This window comes from Prionailurus bengalensis, chromosome D4 (genome assembly GCF_016509475.1).
Source record: "Prionailurus bengalensis isolate Pbe53 chromosome D4, Fcat_Pben_1.1_paternal_pri, whole genome shotgun sequence".
NCBI lineage: Eukaryota > Metazoa > Chordata > Mammalia > Carnivora > Felidae > Prionailurus > Prionailurus bengalensis.
The window spans coordinates 31,721,572-31,748,559 of NC_057359.1; the positions used below are offsets into that span (position 1 = coordinate 31,721,572).

At 37.4% G+C, this 26,988-nt stretch overlaps 1 protein-coding gene across 1 annotated transcript in view; it reads right to left on the reverse strand.

Annotated features, from left to right (window-relative positions):
* KIAA2026 (KIAA2026 ortholog) overlaps positions 1-26,988 on the reverse strand; it is a 133,954-nt gene that overhangs the window by 76,484 nt on the left and 30,482 nt on the right. The window lies entirely within an intron of this gene.

A 26,988-nucleotide genomic window follows, 5' to 3' on the forward strand; every position in this document is an offset into this window, starting at 1 on the left:
GAAGTGCAAGAACTCCCATTAAATTCAATAAAAATGACCATCACAAAATACAAGACCAAAATACACAAAGAAAGAATCCTGAAAGCAGCAAGGGAAAAAAAGTTCTTAACCTACAAGGGAAGACAGACCAGATTCACAGAAGATCTATCCACAGAAACTTAATAGGCTAAAGAGACTTGAAGGATATATTCAATGAGCTGAATGTGAAAAATATGCAGCCAAGAATACTTTATCCAGCAAGGCTATCATTCAGAATAGGAGAGATAAAGAGTATCCCAGACAAACAAAAATATAAAGGAGTTCGTGACCACTAAACCAGACCTCAAGAAAAATTAAAGGGTACTCTTTGGGGATAAAAATACCAAAAGCAACAAAGATTGAAAGGACCAGAGATCATCATCAGAAACACCAACTTTAGGGGCGCTGGGGTGGCTCAGTCGGTTAAGCGTCCGACTTCGGCTCAGGTCATGATCTCGCAGTTCGTGAGTTCAAGCCCCGCGTCAGGCTCTGTGCTGGCGGCTCAGAGCCTGGAGCCTGTTTCAGATTCTGTGTCTCCCTCTCTCTCTGACCCTCCCCCGTTGATGCTCAGTCTCTCTCTGTCGCAAAAATAAATAAACGTTAAAAAAAAAAAAAAGAAACACCAACTTTATAGGTAACAAATGGCATTACATTCATATCGTTCAATAACCACTCTGCATGTAAATAAACTAAATGCTCCAATCAAAAGACATAGGATATTAGAAAAGATAAAAAGAACAAGACCTATCACACACAATGCTGCCCACCAGAGACTCATTTTAGACCTAAAGACACAAGCAGATTGAAAGTGAGGGGATGGAGAACCATCTAATGGACATCAAAAGAAAGCTGGACTAGCCATACTTACTTATATCAACAAACTAGATTTTAAACCGAAGACTGTAACATGAAAAAGGGCACTATATCATAATTACGAGGTCTATCCATCAAGATCTAACAATTGTAAAATTTATGCCCTCAACTTAGAAGAACCCAAATATATAAATCAATTAATTACAAACATAAAGAAACTCAGTGACAATAACACAGTACAGTAGGGGACTTTAACACTCTACTTATAGCAACAGACAGACTATCTAAGCAAAAAAATCAACAATACACAGTGGCTTTCAATGACGTACTGGACCAAAAGGACTTAACAGATATATGCAAAGCATTTCATCCTAAAGCAGCAGAATATACATTCTTTTCAATGTCACATGAACATCCTCCAGAACAGACCAAATACTGGGTCACAAATGAGCCCTCAACAGGTACAAAAAGATTGAGATCATACCATGCATATTTTCAGATCACAAGACTATGAAATTTGAAGTCAACCACAAGAAAAAATTTAGAAAGTCCTCAAATACATGGAGGTCAAAGAACAGCTTACTAAAGAATAAATCGTAAACCAGAAAATTAGAGAAGAAATTTAAAAAGTACATGGAAGCATGGGGTGCCTGGGTGGCTCAGTCAGTTGAGCATCCAACTTCAGCTCAGGTCATGATCTCACAGTTCGTGGGTTTGAGCCCTGTGTTGGGCTCTGTGCCCACAGTTCAGAGCCTGAAGCCTGCTTCAGATTCTGTCTCCCTTGCTCTCTGCCCCTCCCCTCTCACACTCTCTCTCTCAAAAATGAATAAATGTTTAAAAATATATATTAAAAAAAAAAGTACATGGAAGCAAATGAAAACATGGTGGTCCAAAACGTTTGGGATGCAGCAAAGGCAGCCATAAGAGGGCAGTATATGGCAATACAGGCCTACTTCAAGAAGCAAGAAAAGTCTCAAATACACAACCACACCTGATACCTAAAGGAGTTAGAAAAGGAACAGCAAATAAAGCCTAAAACCAGCAGAAGAAGGGAAATAATAAATATCAGAAAAGAAATAAACAATATAGAAACAAAAATAAAAAGTCCCAGTAGAACACATCACCAAAGTAAGAGCTGGCTCTTTGAAAGAATTAATAAAATTGATAAATCCTTAGCCAGACTTATCAAAAAGAAAAGAGGGCCAAAATAAATAAAATCAAGAATAAAAGAGAAGAGATCACAACCAACACTATAGATATACAAACAATTACAAGAGAAAATTATGAAAAATTATATGCCAACAAACTGGGTATTCTGTAAGAAATGAACAAAATCCTAGAAACATACAAAATACCAAAACTGAAACAGGAAGAAAAAAAAATTGAAGAGACCTATAATCAGCAAAGAATTTGAATTAGTAATCAAAAATCTCCCAAGGACATAAGAGTCTTGGGCTGGATGGATTCCCAGGGAATTCTACTAGACAATTAAAGAGTTAATACCTATTCTTCTCAAACTGTTCCAAAAAAAACAAAAAACAAAACAACAACAACAAAAAAACCAACCAGAAATGGAAGGAAAACTTCCAGACTCATTCTACAAGGCCAGCATTACCTTGATTCCAAAACCAGCCAAACACCCCATAAAAAGGAGAATTACAGACCAATGTCCCTGATGAACATGAAAATTCTCAACAAGATACTAGCAAATCAAATTCAACAGTATATCAAAAGAATTGCTGACCATGATCAAGTGGGATTTATACCTGGGCTGCAGGGCTGGTTCATAGTTGTAAATCAATCACGTGATACACCACTTTAATAAAAGAAAGAATAGGAACCACATGATCCTCTCAATAGATGCAAAAAAAGCATTTGACAAAACACAGCGTGCATTCTTGATAAAAACCATAAACAAAGTAAGGATGGAAGGAATATACCTCAACATCATAAAGGCCATACACAAAAGACCCACAGCTAAACTCATCCTCAATGGGGAAAAACTGAGAGCCTTTCCCTTACATCAGGTATAAAACAAGGATGTCCATTCTCACCATTGTTATTTAAAATAGTACTGCAAGTCCTAACCTAAGCATTCAGACAACAAAAAGGCATAAAAGGCATTCAAATCAGCACGGAAGATGTCAAACTGTCACTATTTGTAGACAAAATGATACTGTATGTATAAAACCCGATAGACTCCACCAGAAAATTGCTAGAACTAATACATGAATTCAGCAAAGCTGCAGGATTTAAAATCAACATACAAAACTCAGTTGCATTTCTATACACCAATAACAAAGTGGCAGAAAGAGAAATCAAGGAATCAATCCCATTTACAACAGTACCAAAAACCTTAAGATACCTAGGAATTAACCTAACCAAAGAGGTAAAGATCTGTACTCTGAAAACTATAGAACACTTATCAAAGAAATTAAAGAGGACATAAAGAAATGGAAAAACATTCCATGCTCATGGAAGAACAAATATTGTTAAAACATAAAAGAAAATATATAATATTTTACATTATAATAAAATATTATAATAAAATATTGTTAAAATATAAAAGTCTATACTACCAAAACCAATCTACACATTTAATGCAACCCCTATCAAAATACAACAGCATTTAGCAGAGCTAGAACAAACAATACTAAAGTTTGTATGGAACCACAAACGACCCACAATAGGCAAAGCAATCCTGAAAAAGAAAAGCAAAGCTGGAGGCATCTGGACTTCAAGCTGTATTACAAAGCTATGGTCATCAAACAGTGTGGTACTGGTGTAAAAAGAGACACAGTGATCAATGGAACAGAATGACAACCCAGAAATGGACCCAGAACTATGTGGTCAATTAATCTTCAACAAAGCAGGAAAGACGATCCAATGGAAAAAAAAAACAAACCAGTTTCTTCAACAAATGGTGCTGGGAAAACTCTATAGACAGTGACATGCAGAAGAATGAAACTGGACCACTTTCTTACAAAAATAAATTCAAAATGGATGAAAGACCTAAATGTGAGATAGGAAACTATCAAAATCCTAGAGAACACAGGCAGAAACGTCTTTGACTTTGGCTGCCGCAACTTCTTACCAGACAAATCACCAGAGGCAAAGGAAACAAAAGCAAACATGAACTATTGGGACTTCATCAAGATAAAAAGCTTCTACACAGCAATGGAAACAATCAACAAAACTAAAAGGCAGCCTACGGAATGGGAGAGGATACTTTGAAATGACATATTGGATAAAGGGATAGTATCCAAAATCTATGAAGAAGTTATCAAATTCAACGCCCAAAACCAAATAATCCAGTGAAGAAATGGGCAGAAAACACAGACTAGACACTTTACCAAAGAAGACATCCAGATGACCAACAGACACATGAAAAGATGTTCAACATCACTCATAACCAGGGAAATACAAATCAAAACCAAAATGAGATACTACTTCACATCTGTTAGAATGGCTAAAATTAACAACTCAGGCAACAACAGATGTTGGCCCTGCCTTGGGAGAACACTACTTCCCATCTAGCCTTTGCTGGCACAGAGCAAGAGATTATGGACACTTCCAGCATCTCCGTTTGACTTGGTTACCCATGCTTTCGGATTGTTTTCTCCTGTAATCTTAAGCATTGTTTTTAAGAATAAAACAAGGTTTAGTCTACACATTTAAAAACATTATCCTCGACTAGGAGGAACATGGCAAAGTAGGAGGACGCTGGGCTCACTGCGTCCTGCTGATCACTTAGATTCCACCTACACCTGCCTAAATAACCCAGAAATGCCAGAAGACTACTAGAACAATTTCTCCAGAGCCAAGCGCAGATGAGAGGCCCACGGAAGAGGGTAGGCAGGGCGGAGAGGATACATGGACTGGCGGGAGGGAGCCGGGGCGGAGGGGGAGCCTGCTGGCCAACCAGAGACCCCGAGTCTGGCTGGCAAGAGAGGAGGAGCCGGACGGAGTGTGTTCTGAAAGCAAGCGGGACTTGAATATCTGGAAGGTTATAAGTTAACAGCTCCGCTCAGAGAATGGGAAGGCTGGAGAACAATGGGAGGGAGAGTTGTTGAGCCCCGGACGACAGAGCTCAGTTTCGTGGGGAACAAAGGCGCTCACCAGAGCCATCTCCCTCGCCCATCCCCCAGCCAAAATCCCAAAGGAAACCAGTTCCTGCCAGGGAACTTGCTGGCACCGCGCAAACACCCAACACTGTGCTTCTGCGGATCCATCCCTCCGGCGGGTCTGACTCCCTACCGTTGCCGAAGGGCCCCCCCCAAGCGGATCACGGAAGGAGAAGCAAGCTGAGCCTGCCCCTCCCGCCCCCGTGCACCTTGCCCATTCACCCCAGCTAATACGCCAGATCCCCAGTACCACAAGGCTGGCAATGTGCAAGTAGCCCAGACAGGCCACACCACCCCACAGTGAATCCCGCCCCTAGGAGAGGGGAAGAGAAAGTACACACAAGTCTGACTGTGGCCCCAGGGGTGGGCTGGGGGCAGACATCAGGTCTGACTGCGGCCCCACCCACCAACCCAAGTTATTCAAGACAGCACAGGGGAAGTGCCCTGCAGTTCCGCACCACTCCAGGGACTATCCAAAATGACAAAACGGAAGATCTCCTCAAAAAAATCTCCCGGAAATAACAACAGCTAATGAACTGATCAAAAAGGATTTAAACAATATAACAGAAAGTGATTTTAGAATAACAGTCATAAAATTATTCGCTGGGCTTAAAACAGTATAGAGGACAGTAGAGAATCTATTGCTACAGAGATCAAGGGACTAAGGAACAGTCAGGAGGAGCTAAAAAATGCTATCAATGAGCTGCAAAATAAAATGGAAATGACCACGGCTTGGATGGAAGAGGCAGAGGAGAGAATAGGTGAACTAGAAGATAAAATTATGGAAAAAGAAGAAGCTGAGAAAAAGAGAGATAAAAAAATCCAGGAGTATGAGGGGAAAATTAGAGAACTAAGTGATGCACTAAAGAGAAATAATCTACACATAATTGGTATTCCAGAGGAGGAAGAGAGACGGAAAGGTGCTAAAGGTGTACTTGAAGAAATCATAGCTGAGAACCTCCCTGATGTGGGGAAGGAAAAAGGCATTAAAATCCAACAGGCACAGAGAACTCCCTTCAGATGTAACTTGAATCGACCTTCTGCTCGACATATCATAGTGAAACTGGCAAAATACAAGGATAAAGAGAAAATTCTGAAAGCAGCTAGGGATAAACGTGCTCTAACACATAAAGGGAGACCTATAAGACTCGTGACCGATCTCTCTACTGAAACCTGGCAGGCCAGAAAGGAATGGCAGGAAATCTTCCATGTGATGAAAAGAAAAAATATGCAGTCAAGAATCCTTTATCCAGCAAGTCTGACACATTTAGAATAGAAGGAGAGATAAAGGTCTTCCCAAACAAACAAAAACTGAAGGAATTCGTCACCACTAAACCAGCCCTACAAGAGATCCTAAAGGGGATCCTGTGAGACAAAGTACCAGAGACATCGCTACAAGCATGAAACCTACAGACATCACAATGACTCTAAACCCGTATCTTTCTATAATAACACTGAACCTACATGGACTAAATGTGCCAACCAAAAGACATAGGGTATCAGAATGGATAAAAAAAACAAGACCCATCTATTTGCTGTCTACAAGAGACTCATTTTAGACCTGAGGACACCTTCAGATTGAGAGTGAGGGGATAGAGAACTATTTATCATTCTACTGTAAGTCAAAAGAAAGCTGGAATGGCTGTACTTGTATCAGACAAGCTAGACTTTAAATTAAAGGCTATAACAAGAGATAAAGAATGGCATTATATAATAATTACAGGGTCTATCCATCAGGAAGACCTAACACTTATAAATGTCTATGTGCCAAATATGGGAGCCCCCAAATATATAAAACAATTACTCACACATAAGCAATGTTATTGACAAGAATGTGGTAATTGCAGGGGACTTTAACACTCCAATTACAGAAATGGATAGATCGTCTAGACACACGGTCAATAAAGAAACAAGGGCCCTGAATGATACATTGGATCAGATGGACGTGACAGATATGTTTAGAACTCTGCATCCCAAAGCAACAGAATATGCTTTCTTCTAGAGTGCACACGGAACATTCTCCAACACAGATCACATACTGGGTCACAAAACAGCCCTTCATAACTATACAAGATTGGAGATCATACCATGCATACTTTCAGATGAAAGCTTGAAATCAACCACAGGAAAAAGTCTGGAAAACCTCCAAAAGCATGCAGGTTAAAGAACACCCTACTAAAGAATGAGTGGGTCAACCACGCAATTAGAGAAGAAATTTAAAAATATATGGAAACAAAGGAAAATGAAAATACAACAATCCAAACGCTTTGGGATGCAGCGAAGGCAGTCCTGAGAGGAAAATACATTGCAATCCAGGCCTATCTCAAGAAACAAGAAAAATCCCAAATACAAAATCTAACAGCACACCTAAAGGAAAGAGAAGCAGAACAGCAAAGACAGCCTAAACCCAGCAGCAGAAGAGAAATAATAAAGATCAGAGCAGAAATAAACAATATAGAATCTAAAAAAACTGTAGAGCACATCAACGAAACCAAGAGTTGGTTTTTTGAAAAAATAAACAAAATTGATAAACCTCTAGCCAGGCTTCTCAAAAAGAACAGGGAGATGACCCAAACAGATAAAATCATGAAAGAAAATGGAATTATTACAACCAATCCCTCAGAGATACAAGCAATTATCAGGGAATACTATGAAAACTTATATGCCAACAAACTGGACAACCTGGAAGAAATGGACAAATTCCTAAACACCCACACTCTTCCAAAACTCAATCAGGAGGAAATAGAAAGCTTGAACAGACCCATAACCGGCAAAGAAATTCAATCAGTCATCTAAAATCTCCCCAACAAATAAGAGTCCAGGACCAGATGGCTTCCCAGGGGAGTTCGACCAGACGTTTAAAGCAGAGATAATACCTATCCTTCTCAAGCTATTCCAAGAAATAGAAAGGGAAGGAAAACTTCCAGACTCATTCTATGAAGCCAGTATTACTTTGATTCCTAAACCAGACAGAGACCCAGTAAAAAAAGAGAACCACAGGCCAATATCCCTGATGAATATGGATGCAAAAATTCTCAATAAGATACCAGCAAATTGAATTCAACAGCATATAAAAAGAATTATTCACCATGATCAAGTGGGATTCATTCCTGGGCTGCAGGGCTGGTTCAACATTCGCAAATCAGTCAACGTGATACATCACATTAATAAAAGAAAAGAGAAGAACCATATGATCCTGTCAATCGATGCAGAAAAGGCATTTGACAAAATTCAGCAACCTTCTTAATAAAAACCCTCGAGAAAGTCGGGATAGAAGGAACATACTTAAACATCATAAAAGCCATTTATGAAAAGCCCACAGCTAACATCATCCTCAATGGGGAAAAACTGAGAGCTTTTTCCCTCAGATCAGGAACACGACAGGGATGTCCACTCTCACCGCTGTTGTGTAACACAGTGTGGGAAGTTCTAGCATCAGCAATCAAACAACAAAAGGAAATCAAAGGCATCAAAATTGGCAAAGATGAAGTCAAGCTTTCCCTTTTTGCAGATGACATGATATCATATGTGGAAAATCCGATAGACTCCACAAAAAGTCTGCTAGAACTGATACATGAATTTAGCAAAGTTGCAGGATACAAAATCAATGTACAGAAATCAGTTGCATTCTTATACACTAATAATGAAGCAACAGAAAGACAAATAAAGAAACTGATCCCATTCACAATTGCACCAAGAAGCATAAAATACCTAGGGACAAATCTAACCAAAGATGTAAAAGATCTGTAGGCTGAAAACTATAGAAAGCTTATGATGGAAATTGAAGAAGATATAAAGAAATAGAAAAACATTCTGTGCTCATGGGTTGGAAGAATAAATACTGTCAAAATGTCAATACTACCCAAAGCCATCTACACATTCAATGCAATCCCAATCAAAATTGCACCAGCATTCTTCTAGAAGCTAGAACAAGCAATCCTAAAATTTGTATGGAACCACAAAAGGCCCCGAATAGCCAAAGAAATTTTGAAGAAGAAGACCAAAGCAGGGGGCATCACAATCCCAGACTTTAGCCTCTACTACAAAGCTGTAATCATTAAGACAGCGTGGTACTGGCACAAAAAAAGACACATAGACCAATGGAATAGAATAGAAACCCCAGAACTAGACCCACAAAAGTATGGCCAACTCATCTTTGACAAAGCAGGAAAGAACATCCAATGGAAAAAGACAGTCTGTTTAACAAATGGTGCTGGGAGAATTGGACAGCAACATGCAGAAGAATGAAACTAGACCACTTTCTCACACCATTCACAAAAATAAACTCAAAATGGATAAAGGACCTGAATGTGAGACAGGAAACCATCAAAACCTTAGAGGAGAAAGCAGGAAAAGACCTCTCTGACCTCAGCCGCAGCAATTTCTTACTTGACACATCCCAAAGGCAAGGGAAGTAAAAGCAAAAATGAACTACTGGGACCTTATGAAGATAAAAAGCTTCTGCACAGCAAAGGAAACAGCCAACAAAACTAAAAGGCAACCAATGGAATGGGAAAAGATATTTGCAAATGACATATCGGACAAAGGGCTAGTATCCAAAATCTATAAAGAGCTCACCAAACTCCACACCCAAAAAACAAATAACCCAGTGAAGAAATGGGCAGAAAACATGAATAGACACTTCTCTAAAGAAGACATCTGGATGGCCAGCAAGCACATAAAAAGATGCTCAATGTCGCTCCTCATCAGGGAAATACAAATCAACACCACACTCGGATATCACCTCACGCCAGTCAGAGTGGCCAAAATGAACAAATCAGGAGACTATAGATGCTGGAGAGGATGTGGAGAAACGGGAACCCTCTTGCACTGTTGGTGGGAATGCAAATTGGTGCAGCCACTCTGGAAAACAGTGTGGCGGTTCCTCAAAAAATTAAAAAATAGACCTACCCTATGAGCCAGCAATAGCACTGCTAGGAATTTACCCAAGGGATACAGGAGTACTGATGTACAGGGGCACATGTACCACAATGTTTATAGCAGCACTCTCAACAATAGCCAAATTATGGAAAGAGCCTAAATGTCAATCAACTGATGAATGGATAAAGAAATTGTGGTTTATATACACAATGGAGTACTACGTGGCAATGAGAAAGAATGAAATATGGCTGTTTGTAGCAATGTGGATGGAACTGGAGAGTGTGATGCTAAGTGAAATAAGCCATACATAGAAAGACAGATACTATATGTTTTCACTCTTATGTGGATCCTGAGAGACTTAACAGAATCCCACGGGGGAGGGGAAGGGGAAAAAAAAAAAAAGAGGTTAGAGTGGGAGAGAGCCAAAGCATAAGAGACTCTTCAAAACTGAGAACAAACTGAGGGTTGATGGGGGTGGGAGGGAGGGAAGGGTGGGGGATGGGTATTGAGGAGGGCACCTTTTGGGATGAGCACTGGGTGTTGTATGGAAACCAATTTGACAATAAATTTCATGTATTGAAAATAAATAAATAAATAGATTAAAATAAAATAAAATAAAATAAAATAAAATAAAATAAAATAAAATAAAATAAAATAAAATAAAATAAATTTTTTAAATTGGGGAGCACTGGGTGGCTCAGTAGGTTAAACACCCAACTCCTGATTTCAGCTCAGGTCAAGATCTCACAGTTCATAGGTCGAGCCCCATGTCAGGGTCTGTGATGATAGTGTGCGGTCTACTTGAGGTTCTCTCTCTCTGCCCCTTCCCTGCTTGCTCACTCTCTCTCTGAAAATAAATAAACTTAAAAAATTTTTTAAAAATTAAAATTGGATGAAAAGTGAGCCATAAATCTTTGTAATCTTGCATTAGACAATATGTTCTTACAACACCAAAAGCACAAGCAATGAAGGAGAAAATAAAGTGGAGCCATCAAACTCAAAAACTTTTGTGCCTTTAAAAGACATAAGCAAAGTGAAAAGACCGAAAATGGAAGAAAATTTTTGCAAATCATATATCTAATGAGAAACATATAACCTGAAAATATAAGGGACACTTATAACTCAGTAATAATAAAAGGCAACCCAAGTTTAAAAAATGGGTGAAGGATCTGAATTGACATTTCCCCAAAGATATACAAACGAACAATAAGCACACATAAAGACACTGAATATTATTATTCATTACAGAAATGTAAATCAAAACCACTGTAAGACAGCTATTCATACCCACTAAGAGGACTGTAACAAGAGAGTTAACAAGTATTGGTCCAAAGGTGGAGAAACTGGAAACCACTATCAGTTTCTCAGAATGTTAAACATACAGTTACCATGTGATCCAGCAATTCTTCTAGGTATATACCCAGGAGAAATGAAAAGACGTATCTACACAAAAACCTGTATATGAATGGTCATAGCAGCATTACTCACAATAGCCAAAGAATGGAAACACCCCAAATGGCCATCAATTGCTCAATAAATAAAGAAAATGTGGCATATCTGTACAATGGCATATTTATCAATTTAAAAAATGCTGATACATGCTACAACACAGGATGAATCTTGAAAACATGATACTAAGTGAAAAAAGCCATCCACAAAAACTACATTTTGTATAATTCCATTTATATGAAATGTCCAGAAATCTATAGGGACAGAACATAGGTTAGGAATTTCCTAGGATTAGGAAGGTCAGGGGAAATGGTGAATGACTATCAATAGTCTTTCTTTCTGCAGTGATGAATGTTCTAACATTGACCATGGTAATGGTTGAACAAGTCTGTGAATATACTAAAAGCAACTGAATTTTACACTTTAAATAGGTGATTTGTATGGTGTATCATTTATTTCAATAAAGCTGTCAAAAAAAAGGGGAAAACACATAAGGTTTGGGAAGCAGAAATAAGAATAACAACAACAAAGGAGGGAAAATATAATTTATCTTGCTCGTGATTCAAGAGAATTGTTCCTCTAGAAAAGATGTATGAAAGTACAGAGATAGGACTAGTTCCTGGACTCTAAATGAAAACTGAGGCAAAATAATGTCTGATACAGGATATTTTTCTGTACTATCCCACTATAACCTGCAAAACCAATACACAGTTAAGTACACCACTTTGGCAATATCAGAACTTTCTCTTTTACAGAACAAGCCTACTTTTATATTTTTGGCTAAGAGATCACACTACAACTACCCTGCTAATACAGATACAATAAATTATCTAATCAAGTAGTACTGGTTCATTTTCAACAACTAAAAGAAACTGTCAGGGGCGCCTGGGTGGCGCAGTCGGTTAAGCGTCCGACTTCAGCCAGGTCACGATCTCATGGTCCGTGAGTTCGAGCCCCGCGTCAGGCTCTGGGCTGATGGCTCAGAGCCTGGAGCCTGTTTCCCATTCTGTGTCTCCCTCTCTCTCTGCCCCTCCCCCGTTCATGCTCTGTCTCTCTCTGTCCCAAAAATAAATAAATGTTGAAAAAAAAAATTTAAAAAAAAAAAACAAAAAAAAAAACCTGTCATTTGTGATTTAGCATTTATACATATTAATTATATTTGAACAAGCAACGTTAGGTATTCTTCATAAAACTCAAATTTTTTTCAAATGTGCTTATAGTTTTGAGGACTTTAAACCTTCTACTGAATGGAAGCATTGGTGGGCTGGTTAGAATGTGGGTTCAAAAGCCCACACAATCAGTAGAAGGGTGTACCAGAAACAAGAGTCCCCTCCCTTGTCCCCAACTATAGGGCTATAACAAAAATTGTTCTCCCAACAGAAGTGGTAGATGGAAAAAGTAACGTCTCTCCTAAGAATATGTAACTACAAACTGACTCTCACATGGATTTATTGCTGATATTCACATTTCTAGGTGCTCAGAAAAATAGCACACTAAGAACCAAGTTTAATGTGGTCTCATGCCAAATTTGTTGTCTGGTACTTGAACAGAAAAAAAAAAAATCATATCTCTAAGGAAATGTATCTTACACCTATCTTAAAAAATTCCCACTGATACAGCTGACAAAAATTTAGTTCACAGCCAAAGATTACAAAACATAAGAAATAAGGTATTGTAAGGGACAGGGAAAAAATCTAGTCCCCCAAAACCATAGATAGGAATTACAGGAAATAGAAAATATATTGTTTAGTGAAAAGAAAGTGAAAACATGGATCGAAAAAAAAAAAAAAGATTATAAAAAGCAACAAAGTAGTTGTGAAAAGAAACTACAGAACTTCTAGATATGAAAAATACAAATATTAAAAGAAAAAAACAGATTTACAGTTAACTCCTCAACAGCAACGATGGAGGCCAACAGATAATGGAATATCATTAATGCACTTAAAAAATCAATGTAAATTTCCATTTAGAGCAAAAAGACCTTTCAAAAAATAAAGACAAAAATAAAAATATTTCAGACAAACAAAAACTCAATATTTGTGATGAACAGAGCCCCACTTAAAAGAAATTCTTGAGAATGAAATCTAAAGATGGAAGGACAGTGATTCTTGACTCAAGATCAGATACAGGAAAAGAGAAAAAAAGTAGTGATAGGAAAAGAGAAAAAAAAGTGGTGATATATATCTATATAGACATGGCATAAAGTAATGATAAAAATGTTTTATAGATTTTAAAAAGAAGACAGAATTAAAATACATTACAACAACAGGAAATAAGCTCGGTAAAAAATGATTAAAGTGAAATGTATTGCAAAGTCTTTGCATTAATCAGGAAGGTAAAAATGCTGATTGATTTCAAACTTTGTAACATTCAAATTAGCAGAAATAGAAACATTTAAGAAAAAATGATACAATAATCAAAAGTGGTGGGTTCAGCTAAAAGAGTATTATGAGGGAAATTTATACATGAAGAAGGTATATTTAAGATGACAGAGTCATCCTGAGTCACCTTGCACCATAGACACCAAGGCAACAACTACATCTAACTCATGCAACTAACTCTGAAAATGACATGAAGATTGGCAGAACAGATCTTCTATAGGTAGTTGCAGAGCGAAGGCCACCCGTTAAAAAGGGTAAGAGGGGCAGACACGCAATCAGGAACCAAACTCCCGGTGAACCTAACCACAAATGGGAGGGATAATCACAAGCACAGAGGAGTGAGGGATAGCAGTTACCACACCCTGGCCCTGGGGACTCACAAGTCTCCGTAACATCTAGCTTTGAAAATTAGTGGGGCTTAAGTCTAGGAACTTTAAAAAAAATCAACAGGGTTTAACTCCAAGAGAGCAAGCACATGATAGGAAACCAAGTCCTTGCCCCTAAAGAGCCAGCATGCTAAAAAGTTTGGTCCAAGACACAGCACAATGTCAACAGTTTGGAAAGTACCTAGGGTATACATGAAGGAGATATTCACTAATCTTAGGACTTTTGCCAGAAGGGCAAGGATGTGCAGATTTCTCCAGGAACAAAAGTGCTGGCAGGCACCATTTTTCTTACCTTTCCCCAGTGTAGACAGCCAGATGCTTTGGAGAGCCAATGCTATCACTCTTCATCAACCTTGCCAGAACCACAGGCCTTGCCCTGACATTACCCTGCAGACCCACACCACCCAACATGCCTACATGAGAAGGGAACCCCTCCACGACAGCTTCTACACTGCCATACCATCAGGCAGTCTCAGTTGGTACTGGCACTACTCCAAACTGACTCCCTAGGTGGGGGTGAAGGTTGTGTACATGAGGAGATAACCACACATGCCAGCATGTCTGTAGTTTCTGCAGCTAGGCCTCTGAGCTGGCTGTACAGGGAGCAAGAACAGATCTTCAATGTGCCTGTAGCTATTGCAGAAGCAAACTGTAGCCAGCCAGGCTGAGTCCCCACTATATCCACCACTGTGCTCCTAGCAATTGTGGCTCAGCCACAACTGGAGGGCACATGCAGCCTACACAGGGACATCCCTGGAGTTTCTAATTATGGTGACTAGCGGGGATTGTGCTACAGGTCACTTTAGGACCTCTCCAGGAGACCACTTTTTTTTTTTTTTTTTAATTTAGTTAGTATGTAGGTATGTATGTAATCTCTATACCCAACATGGGGCTCAAACTCACAATCCCAAGATCAAGAGTTGCATGCTCTCCCAACTGAGGCAGTCAGGCACCCCTTACAGGAGGTCACTTCTTACAAGACCAGGAGAAGACAGAGAAAAGGGGGCAGAAAACTAAATGAAGAAATAATGGCTGAAAACTTCCCTAACCTGAGGAAGAAAGCAGACATCCAGGTCCAGGAATCAAAGAGAGGCCCAAACAAGATGAACCCAAAGAGGTCCACACCAGAATACTTAATAATTAAAATAACAAAAATTAATGATACAGAAGGACTCTTAAAAGCAGTAAAAGAAGTTATATACAAGGGAAACCCCAAAGGCTATCAACTGATTTTTCAGCAGAAACTTTGCAGACCAGAAGGGAATAGCATGATATATCCAAAGTGCTAAAAGGAAAAAAAACTACAACCAAGAATAACTATCCAACAAGGTTATCATTCAGAATAAAAAGACAGAGAAGGAATATCCCAAACAAAAGTTAAAGGAGTTAATTGCTACTAAAGCAGTGTTCTAAGAAATGTTAAAGGGAATTGTTTAAGTGGAAAGAAAAGGCCATAACAGAAGAAAGAAAATTATAATAGGAAAACATTTCACTGGCAAAAATAAACATATAGTAAAGGCAGTAGATTACTTATAAAGTAATGGAGGTTAAAATTAAAAAAGTAGAAAAATCAATTATATCTAGAAATTGGTCAAGGGATACATAAAATAAAAAGATGCAAAATATGACATCATAAACATAAAACATGGAGGGAAGAATAAAGATTTAATGCTTCTAGAATGTGTTTGAACTTAAATGACCATCAACTTAATATAGATTGCTATTACACACAGGATGTTATATATGAACCCAATGGTAACTACACAACAATAACCTGTAAGACATACAAAAGAAGAGAAAGGAATTCAAGCATAACACTAAAGAAAGCCATTGAAACCACAAGGGAAGAGAGCAAGAGAAGAAGAAAGCAACAGAGAATAACTACAAAAACAACCAGAAAATAATTAACAAAATGGCAATAAGTAAATACCTGTCAATAATTACATTAAATATAAATAGACTCAAGGCTCTAATAAATAAACATAGAGTGACTATATGGACAAAAAAAACAAGACCTGTCTATATGCTGCCTACAAGAGATTTACTTCAGATCTAAAGGTACATACAGACTGAAAGTGAAAGAATAGAAAAACATATTCCATGCAAATGGAAGCAAAGGAAGGAAGAAAGGAAGAAAGAGAGGGAGGGAGGAAGAGAGGGAAGAAGGCAGGCAGGCAGGGTGGCTAGCTGGCTGTCCTGGGTAGCAATACTTATATCAGACAAATTATACTTTAAAACAAACACAGTGACAAAAGACATAGAAGTATATTACATAATAATAAAGATATAATTCCAACAATAGGATATAACAACTGTTGATATGTTTTCACTCAACACAGGAACACCTAAATGCATTAAGGAAATATTAACAGATGTAAACAGAGAAACCGAAAGCAATACAATAATAGTAGGGGGACTTTAACATCCCACTTACATCAGTGGGTAGACCATGCAAACAGAAAATCAAAAAGGAAACAATGGCTTTGAATGACACATTAGAGCAGATGAACATAACAGATATATACAGAACATTCCATCCCAAAATAGCAGAATGAATTATTCTCAAGTGCACATGAAGCATTCTCCAGAATAGATCACATGTTAGCCCACATAATACGTTTCAATAAACTTAAGAAGACTGAAATCATATCAGGCATCTTTTCCAACACAATGGTATGAAACTAGAAATCAATTACAAGGAAAAAACACATGAAGGCTAAATAATATGCTCCTAAACAACTAATGGGTCAATGAAGAAATCAAAGAAGAAATAAAAAAATACATGGAGACAAATGGAAATGAAAACACAACAGTCCCAAATCTTTGGGATGCAGCATAAGCTGTTCTAAGGGGGTAATTTAAAGCGATATAGGCCAACCTCAAGAAACAAGAAAGATCTCAAATAAACAATCTAAGCTTACACCTAAAGGAATTAGAAAAAGGAAAAAGCCCAAAGTTATTAGAAGGAAACAATGATTAGAGTGAAAATGAAATGGAGACTAAAAATAAACAATAGAAAAGATCAATGAAACCAGGAGCTAATTCTTTAAACAAAACTTATAAACCTTTAGTAAGATTTATCAAGGAAAAAAAAAAGCAGACTCAAATAAGTAAAATCAGAAATGAAAGAGAAGTAGTAACTAATACCACGGAAGCTCAAAGAATTGTAAGAGAATACTATGAAAAATTATATGCCAACAAATTGGACAACCTAAACAAAATAGCTAAATTCCCAGAAACAATCTTCTAAAACTGAATCAGGAAGAAATAGAAATTCTGCACAGACTGACTACAAGTAATAAAATTGAATCTGTTATTAAAAAATTCCCAAGAAACATATGTATAAGATCAGATGGATTCACACAGAACAGTTCTACCAAACATTTAAAGAGTTAATACCCATTCTTTTCAAACTTTTCCAAAAAAAAAAAGAAGAGAAAGGAAAACTTCAAAATTTATTCTATAAGGCCATCATTACGTTGATACCAAACCCAAAGACACTACAAAGAAAAAAAAATTATAGGCCAATATCCCTGATGAACACAGGTGGAAAATCTCAACAAAGTATTAGGAAACCAAATTCATGAATACATTAAAAGATCATTCACCACGAACAAGTGAGATTTATTTCAGGAATGCAAGGAGATGGTTTAATATCAAAAATCAATCAACATGATACATCATATTAACAAGAAGGATAAAAACCATATGATCCTCTTGATAGACGCACAAAAAGCATTTGACAAAATATAACATCCATTCCTGATTAAAAAAAAAAGAACTATCAACAAAGTGGATGGAGGGAACATTCCTCGACATAATAAAGGCTATGTTAAAAAAACTTACAGCTAACATCATAATGGTGAAAAAACTGAAAGCTTTTCCTTTAACATCAAGAACAAGGCAAGAATGTTCTCTCTCATCATTTTTACTCAACATAGTACTAGAAGTCCCAACCACAGCAGCAGACAAGAAAAAACAAAAAACAAAACAAACAAACAAAAAAACCCCAAAAACTAAAAGGCACCCGAACTGGTAAGGAAGAAGTAAAACATTTACTATTTGCAGATGACATAATACTACTTATAGGAAAAAACAAAAACAAAAACAAAAACAAAACCCTAAAGACTCCATCACAAAACTATTACAATAAGTAAATTCAATACAGTTTCAAGATACAAAATTAACATACATAAGTCTACTGCATTTCTCTACACTAATAGCAAAGTGGCAAAAAGAAATTAAAAGAACAATCCTACTGACAATTGCACAAAAAAGAAACCTAGAAATAAATTTATCCAAGGAAGTGAAAAGACCTTTGCTGTAAAAAGTATAAGACATTGATAAAAGAAAGTGAAAACAACACAAGTGGAAAAATTTACCATGCTGATAGACAGCAATAATTAATATTGTTGAAATATCCATACTACTCAAAGCAATCTATAGATTCAATGTAAGCCCTATCAAAAAATGAATAGTACTCTTCACAGAACTAAAACAAATAATCCTAAAATTTGTTTGGGAGCCACAAAAGGCCCCAAACAGCCAAAGCAATCTTGAGAAAGAAAAACAAAGCTGGAGGAATCATGCTCCATAACTTCATACTGTACTATAAAGCTATAGTAATCAAAACAATATGACACTGGCACAAAAACAGACACATAGATCAATGGAACAAGGTAAGAGAGCCCATAAATAAATCCACACTTATATGATCAATTAACCTACAACAAAGGAGGCAAGAGTATACAATGAGGAAACAATAATTCTTTCAATAAATGGTGTTGGTGGGAATGTAAATTGGTACAACCACTGTGGAAAACAGTATGGAGGCTCTTCAGAAAATTAAAATAGAAATATCATGTGATCCAATAATTCCACTACTGGGTATTTACCCAAAGAAAACAAAAAACACTGATTTGAAAAAATACATGCACCCTGTTTACTGCAGCATTATTTACAACAGCCAAGATATAAAAGCAACCCAAGTGGACACTGACAGATGAATGGATAAAGAAAATGTGGATACATAGAATGGAATGTTACTCAGTCTTAAAAAAAAGAATGAGATCTTGCCATTTACAACAACATGGATGGATCCAGAGGGTATAATGCTAAGTGAAATGAATCAGACAAAGAAAATACCATATGATCTCACTCACATATGTAATCTAAAAAAAAAAACAAAAGAACAAACACAAAAACAGACTCATAAATAAAGAGACTATACTGGTAGTTGAAAAGGGAGGAAGTGGATGGATGAGAAAATAGCTGAAGGGATTTAAGAGGTAAAAAGTTTCCAGTTATAAAATAAATGTGCCACAGAGATGAAAAGTACAGCATACAGCAGTCAATACTGTAATAATATTATACACTTATGGAAATGAGTAAAGTACAGAATTGTCGAATCACTATGTCAGACACCTGAAACTAACATAACACTGTATGTCAACTATACATCAATGAATACTTCTTTTAAAAAAGAATGTACATTTAGAAAAGTTGAAAATCAAATACATAAGTGTTCATTAGAAAAAAAGAAAAAGCAAATCAAAGTTGAAAAAAGAAAATATAGAGTAGAAGTCAATGAAATAGAAAACAAATATACAAAAGAAAAATCATTAAATCCAAAAGTTGGGTCTCTGAAAACATTAACAAAATTTGATAAATGCTTAGCAAGGTCACTCAAGAAAGCACGCGTGTGTGTGCTTGCATGTGCACACACACACTCCATCCAAAAAATGAAAATGTCACATCCTGTAGATCCTACAGACATAAATGATTTAAGGATATTATGAGCAATTTTATGCCAGATAACAATTTAAATAAATCAGCCAAGTCTTTCGAAAAACATGAATTAACAAAACTGATGGAAGAAAAATGAAAACTTACATAATGTTTATCTATTAAAGAAACATAATTTAAAATCTTCCCCACATTGAAAAACTGGGGTCCTAAGGCCTTCACTACACGATTTCACCTCAAAAATTTTAGTGAATGCAATATTAGAAACAAAATATAAGAGACATATTAAAGAAGTAAAAGAGGGAATTAAAGTAAGTAACAAATTATCAGAGAATTTCGAAGAACCATCTTTCGGATTTGGATTTTGTTTAGGCAATTTGAAAACAAAACTAAAGAAACTTCTAGAAATAGGGGCTCCTAGGTGGCTCAGTTGGTTGAGCATCTGACTTCAGCTCAGGTTCAAGCCCCGCATCGTGCACTGTGCTGACAGCTCAGAGCCTGGAGCCTGCTTCGGATTCTGTGTCTCCCTCTCTCTGCTGCCCACCTGCCCATGCCCCGCTCGTACTCTCTCTCTGTGTTTCTCAAAAATGAACAAACATTAAAAAAATTTTTTTAAAGACACTTTCAGAAATAAAAAAGTATAAACACAAAAATAAAATATTCAATGGATAGGTTAAACAGTTGATTGTATATAGGAAAAGGCAGAGCTGAAGAAATTTCAAAGAATTCAGTGCAAAAAGACAAAAGTATAAAATGTATGGAAGAGATATAAAGACCAATGAAGGACAGATTGCAATCTAACAACCAACCAATTGGAGCTTCAGAAAATAAGAATAGAGAAGAGGGGTAGGAAGATGGTGATGACAGCAATATTTGAAGACACAATGGCTAAGTATTTCCTAGAACTACTGAAGGACACAAATCTTCAATTCAGGAAACCCAAGAAAATAAATTAAGAAAGCCACACTTGGGCACATCATAATAAAACAATAAAATACCAAAGGCAAAAAAAAAAAATCATACAAGCAGAGAAGAAAAAAAGATTACATACACAGAAGTGACAAAAGGATTGAAAGACACATTAACAGCAACAAAATAAACCTGAAACAGTACCACTCATGAATGAAGATAAATTAATGTTTCCAATTGGACAAAAAAAGTAGAACTGATTCTAACAAAAGTAAAAACTTCTAAAGTGTCTTCTGCTTCCACCCTAAATGAAATAACAAGGAATCAGATTTACTCTCCCACCTGAACCAACCAAAAAAATCCTGTCAAAATAGATAACAGGATGGTTTATAGGAACCTAAGTATCAAGCAAAGGACAATGATCCTCTAAGAAATGGGAAGCAGACAAGGTGAGCCCAGCAACTGTGGCAGTTTATTGCCTGCTGAGATTTTCCAGGCCATGATGCAGGAAGGGGAAACCCAGGCAAGAGTCCAGAGAAAGGAAGGCAGCTAGAGTCTTCAGGGCACAACACCAAAGAGGAGACAGCTGAAGGAAATGAGAATACCAAAGATGTTCAGAGGATCCCCTTTGAATATTCAGAGTACTAATTAGTGCATGCATGTTAGGTAACAAGCCAAGGCTAGGTAGGGGAAAAATACCCCCAAAATTAGAAAACAATATCTATTCCTACTAAACATACTAGAAGAACTCACAAATTATGGGACAGCAAATAGAATACTTGGTAGTAGAAAATAATTAGCCCTAAACTGGCCATTGCTCTGGACCCAGGTAACAAATCCTAAAAGATCCAAATGATCAAACTGTTTCCAAGTAATTTAATTGCATTCCAGAAAAAAACCCATTAAGATTTACAGGAATAAAATATGGGAATAAAAACACGTAGCATCCTCCAAGATAAAACCATGTTTGCCACCTAAACCAAAGCCAGGCCTACAATGAACCAGAAAACACATGACCTATATAAGGAGAAAAATCAATCAAAACTGGCCCAGAAATGAAAACAAATGTTAGAATTAGCAAAGAAGGCCATTAAAGTAGTTATTTAAACCATAGTCAATACAGTCAAAAGATTAACTAGAGACATAAAGATATAAAATAGACAACAATCAAACTTTGAGAGATGAAAACTACAATGTCTGAGATGAAAATATACCATATTTACTAATGGCAAAGTAGACATGGCGGAAGAAAAGATTAGTGAACTTGAAGACAGTGATAGAAACTACCCCAATTTAAAGATACAGAGAAAATACTTCTAAAGTATATAATTCAGGAAGAAAAAAAAAATGACCATGGAAAGAAGTTCTAAGATGTAAGGATGAGAGAACAAATCAACTGTTAACCAAGTTACAAAAAACAGTAATTACAATAATGTCTAGTTTAGGGTAAAAAATGAGACAGAGCTAAATTATCTTTTAACAATAATATGTAAGATTGATGAGGCAGAAGAGATCAAATTAAGAACAGACATAAAGAGCATGGAACTTCCAAATCAGTGGAAATGGCTGTAAGCGAATAAAATCTTCATCTTCCACAGATGGACTTCACTAGATAATGCCAAAACAAAATATCAAGAAATAGCAATATAAGCATGCAATTTGAAATGTGGAAACAATCACTAAAAGAAATATCTAAAGGAGGATAATTTCTGACTCATCGACTTGAGGTTGAGCTGAAGTAAGGTTGAAGTCTTTCATTATAAACCTTAATAGAACCACCTGACTTTTATACTAAAAAGCCTGTGTGGTGCACCAGGGTGGCTCAGTCGGTTAAACGTCTGACTTCGGCTCAGGTTATGATCTCACAGTTCACGGGTTCGATTCCCCCTGTCAACTCTGTGCTGACAGCTCAGGGCCTGGAGCCTGGAGCCTGCTTCAGGTTCTGTATCCCCACCTCTCTCTGCCCCTCCCCAACTCGTGCACATGTGCACACACACACTCTCTCACTCTCTCTCAAAAATAAACAATTAAAAAATTAAACTAAAAGGCCTGTGAAATTAAAGAAATTAAACTAAAAGGCCTGTGAAATGAAAAAAAATTCTTAAAGTAACTTTTCAAAAGCTAAAGGATATAAGCCAGGTAATATTAAAGAATCTGTTTATCTTAAATTTATAGATATTGTGTCTTTTACCATGAAAATGAGTTTCTCTACACTTCAGATACTAAGAAGAGTAGTCACTTCTTCTTCAATATTCTGCTATTAATACCAAAAAGGTTGTCCAATTATTTCTCATGGAATATAACTCAGAGTTTCTTTAAAAGTTTGGTATAGAAAACTGTATCTATTGGAACACCAACCATCACAATGCAGGTAATTTAGTACTCAGCATTAAAATTGATTTTGGTCAACCCTGTCACAATCAACTCTGTTTCTGCAGAAGTGAAAGAGTAAAACTAGTGCTTGAGAAAGAAAATGAAAGGGGAAGTTGGAACAGACCAAAACACTTTTATGAACTTGTTTTTGCCTACAGTAGTGATAAGCAACCTTTGGTCAATAAAGGTTAGTGACACAGTAATTTCTTTAATTACTCAATTCAACTTATTGATAGGGACACTAAGGACATAGAAGGGTAAGAAAACTTCCTCAGGTGTAGATAGTGGGTTAGCATAAATGCCAGAAATACAGTTTGCCATTTATAGCACCAAACACAGCATCAATTGGTTTACACTTGGAAGAAGAAAATTAGGCAATGGTGTGATACACACGTCTGTTGGCTCAAGTGCCTGGAAAAGTTATGATATAGTTGGGGCATGATACTGCCAACTGTGGGTATTGCCTGAAGGTACTCAAGGGCTGCTACTCACACTTCTGTTCCTTATAAATGGTACCTTTCAGGGAAGAATGATAGAGTATAAAAAGGCATGAGGAAGAAAAACAAAGTCCAGTGTGGTATACGCAAGCATACCACAGAATAGTTCCTTAGAATTAGAAGTGTGAGTCTCTTCTAATCCTCAGTAGAAATGGGGTCTGCCAAAGAACTGTAGAGTTAATGTCTATAATTCAACAATTTTTGAAACCTTTGTCAAACATAACATAATTAAAAAAATATTTTAATACTGTATTCTGAAATGCTGGAGCAAACCACATTTTGCTGACAAGGACAGATAAAATTCACCAGATTTCAAGGTTATTCTCAATTTAAAAATTTGCTCAAAGGAGAATTCTACAATCAGATATAGTAGTGCACATTTCTAAAATGTCAGTTCAAAAAATTAAGCCTTCAGTGTTGGAGACATGCTAAAAAATTGTCTGAAGATAATTCTAAAAGCCATATATGCTAAATAAAAAGAAACTAAAAGGTAAACAACAACACATGAACAGAAAAAGTGGTCCAAAATTTTTCTTTGACTGGACAAGTCTCACTTTTGATGTTGTTCTTTTTTGGCTTAGAGAGTGTTTACCTGTTACTGTGTGAAACAATAACAGAAGCTATGCCTAAAGTTATTTTGGTCATGTATAACTAAGGAACATTGCTAGTGAGTGAAAAGCTTTACAAAAAATAAATAATGTTTCAAAGTATCCTAACTTTACCAGTTTTATAAATGTTTATTGAATCTTTACCATGTGTAAGGATACAAAGAAATGAAAGCATGGGCTCCACTCTTAAAGAGATTACAATCTGGTAAAAGAAAAAATATATATATATATGTATGAGATTTAATCCAAAACAATCCATCAATTAAGGAAACAATATAATGTATGCAAATTGAAGGCATGAAAAAAGAAAGCAAGGCATTTGTTTACATTTTCTTTTTTTTAAATTTTTTTTTTTAACGTTTATTTATTTTTGAGACAGAGAGAGACAGAGCATGAACGGGGGAGGGTCAGAGAGAGAGAGGGAGACACAGAATCTGAAACAGGCTCCAGGCTCTGAGCCGTCAGCACAGAGCCCGACGCGGGGCTCGAACTCACGAACTGCGATATCATGACCTGAGCCGAAGTCGGACGCTTAACTGACTAAGCCACCCAGGCGCCCCTGTTTACATTTTCTAAAATAGAAATAGTAATATTAGGTATTCAGTCAAGCTTCCTACTTAACTGCCAACAGAAGATCTCTTCTGGCTAAAGCAGAAAAGGAATTTATTTAAAGATTAGTAGGGAGTTTATGGAAGCCCTGTTAAGGGCCAGGAAGCCAAACATAGTAGGTATGAAAATAGGAATCCCAACCATACTTTGAGAGGTTCTCCAGGAAAAACTATGCAATTTTCCTTGGAACACCCAGGAAATTGATCTGCAGACTGGCAGAAGGATCTCCATGGTTGGAGGGAGGCAGCATGGCAGGTACAAAGTATGTGGAAGTGAACTGGGGGAGAGAAAAATGGCAGTGCTGTGGAAGGGAGAGAACCCTTTCTGTGGAGAGACAAAAAAGAGAAAAGGAGGAGTTGAGAGAGTGCAGCACTGGATTTGCACAGGAGGAAAACCCATCTGGACAAACACAATGGAGAGCAAGAAGTACTGAATGTTGCAGGTTTTTTGGTTTTTGTTTTTTTGGAACAGCGTTTAGAGCTCAAACTCTGAGGTTCTGGAAGTGTGTAACTTTCTCTGGAGCAGACCTGTGGCAGAGACTCCTAGGAGAAGGAGGGAACTGGCCCCAGAGCACACAGTGTGGCGTAGAGATCTCCCAGGCACACTAGGAGAGCGCATTCCCCTGCCTGGAGTACTTTTGGAAGAGGGTATATTGCCTTTCCAAGGACAAAAGACCCTGTAAGCTCAGCAAAAGGCCTTTCATAGGCAGGGGACAGAGTTGCACCCAGAGAACATGTAAACTTTTTGCTGCTTTTAGTGGTGCTCTGCCATGGATTCCATGCAACGCACAGAACTATTTTTCTGGGACAAAGGACATCAGACACAGTGTGGAAAGGCTCTGCTCCTGAGGAGGGGGGTGGGTCGCTAAGTGCTAGGTTCTTTAAGATGTCAAGTTTTGAATCCCAGCAGTGCACCAAAGAAAGAACACAGGAGAGCTGTGGTGCAGAGAGAGCTGAACTGCCCTCATATTCTGTGAGGGCTGCCTGAATAGCTGGGGGTATGAGATTCCTTGTCTGGGGACAAGAGATTTGGGTGGTGCCATTTCCTCCCCCCTCCCCCCAATACCAACACAATGGACTTTGCTGGGCAGCAAAGAGGCCCCCGGTAGAGGTGGGGCCCACTTACACCAAACCCTGTCCCCCTATGCTTGGCAAATGCTTATTAACCAGGGCAAGACTGACTGTGAGCCAAGGCAGCTGGCCTTTCCTCCAGAAGACCAGCACAACCAGCACCCATCATGTACCAAGTGTACTGAAAATCCAGTGCTTCAAAATTATACCTGCAGTTCTGGTGGAACTAGGACTAGGCTTACTTTTTTTTCTTCTTTTTCTTTCTTCTTCATTTTTTCTTTTGGAATCAGTCTCACAGTTTCTTGTTTGTTTGTTTTCATTTCCTTTTCTATTTTTGGATCAGGCTTCTTTATTCTTTTCTTTTTTCTTCTATTTTTATTTTCTTCTTGTTTTCCCTTTCTGTTTCTTTGGAATCAGCCTTTTAGTTTTTTATTCTCTGGGGTTCCCTCCCCCTTTTTCCCAGGCTTATTTTAACAAACAAATCAAAGCACACCTAGTTAAAGGTCCAAACACTCCCCACTGCAAGCAAGGAGGAGCTCCAGAGAGGACTGACCAGTGGGAAAGGGCAGTCAAAACACAACAGCAGAGTGCACGCAGCATACACCAGAAACACTTCCTCAAGTGCCAGGCCCTAGACAGTATATGACCTCTTTTAAATATAGCATTACTTTTAGGTGTAGGAAATGCAACAAACTTTTAAAACATGCAAAAGACAGAAACTTAGCCAAAATGACAAGAGAGAGGAATTTTACCCAAAAGAAAAGTCAAGAAGAAATCAAAGCCAGGGGCTTGCTCAAAAGAGATATAAGCAATATATCTGAACAAGAATTTAGAACAAGTCATAAGACTAGTAGCTGGGCTTGAAAAAAAGCATAGAAGACATCAGAGAAACCCTTGCTACAGAGATCAAAGACCTAAAAAGTAGTCAGGCTGAAATAAAAAAATACTGTAACTGAGATGCAAAACTGACTGGATAGAGTCATAACAAGGATTGAAGAAGCAGAGGAGAGAATAGGTGATATAGAAGATAAAATTATGGAAAATAATGAAACTTAAGAGGGAAAGTAAACTATTAGATCACAAGGGAAGACTTAGAGAACTTAGTGATGCCATAAAATGGAACAA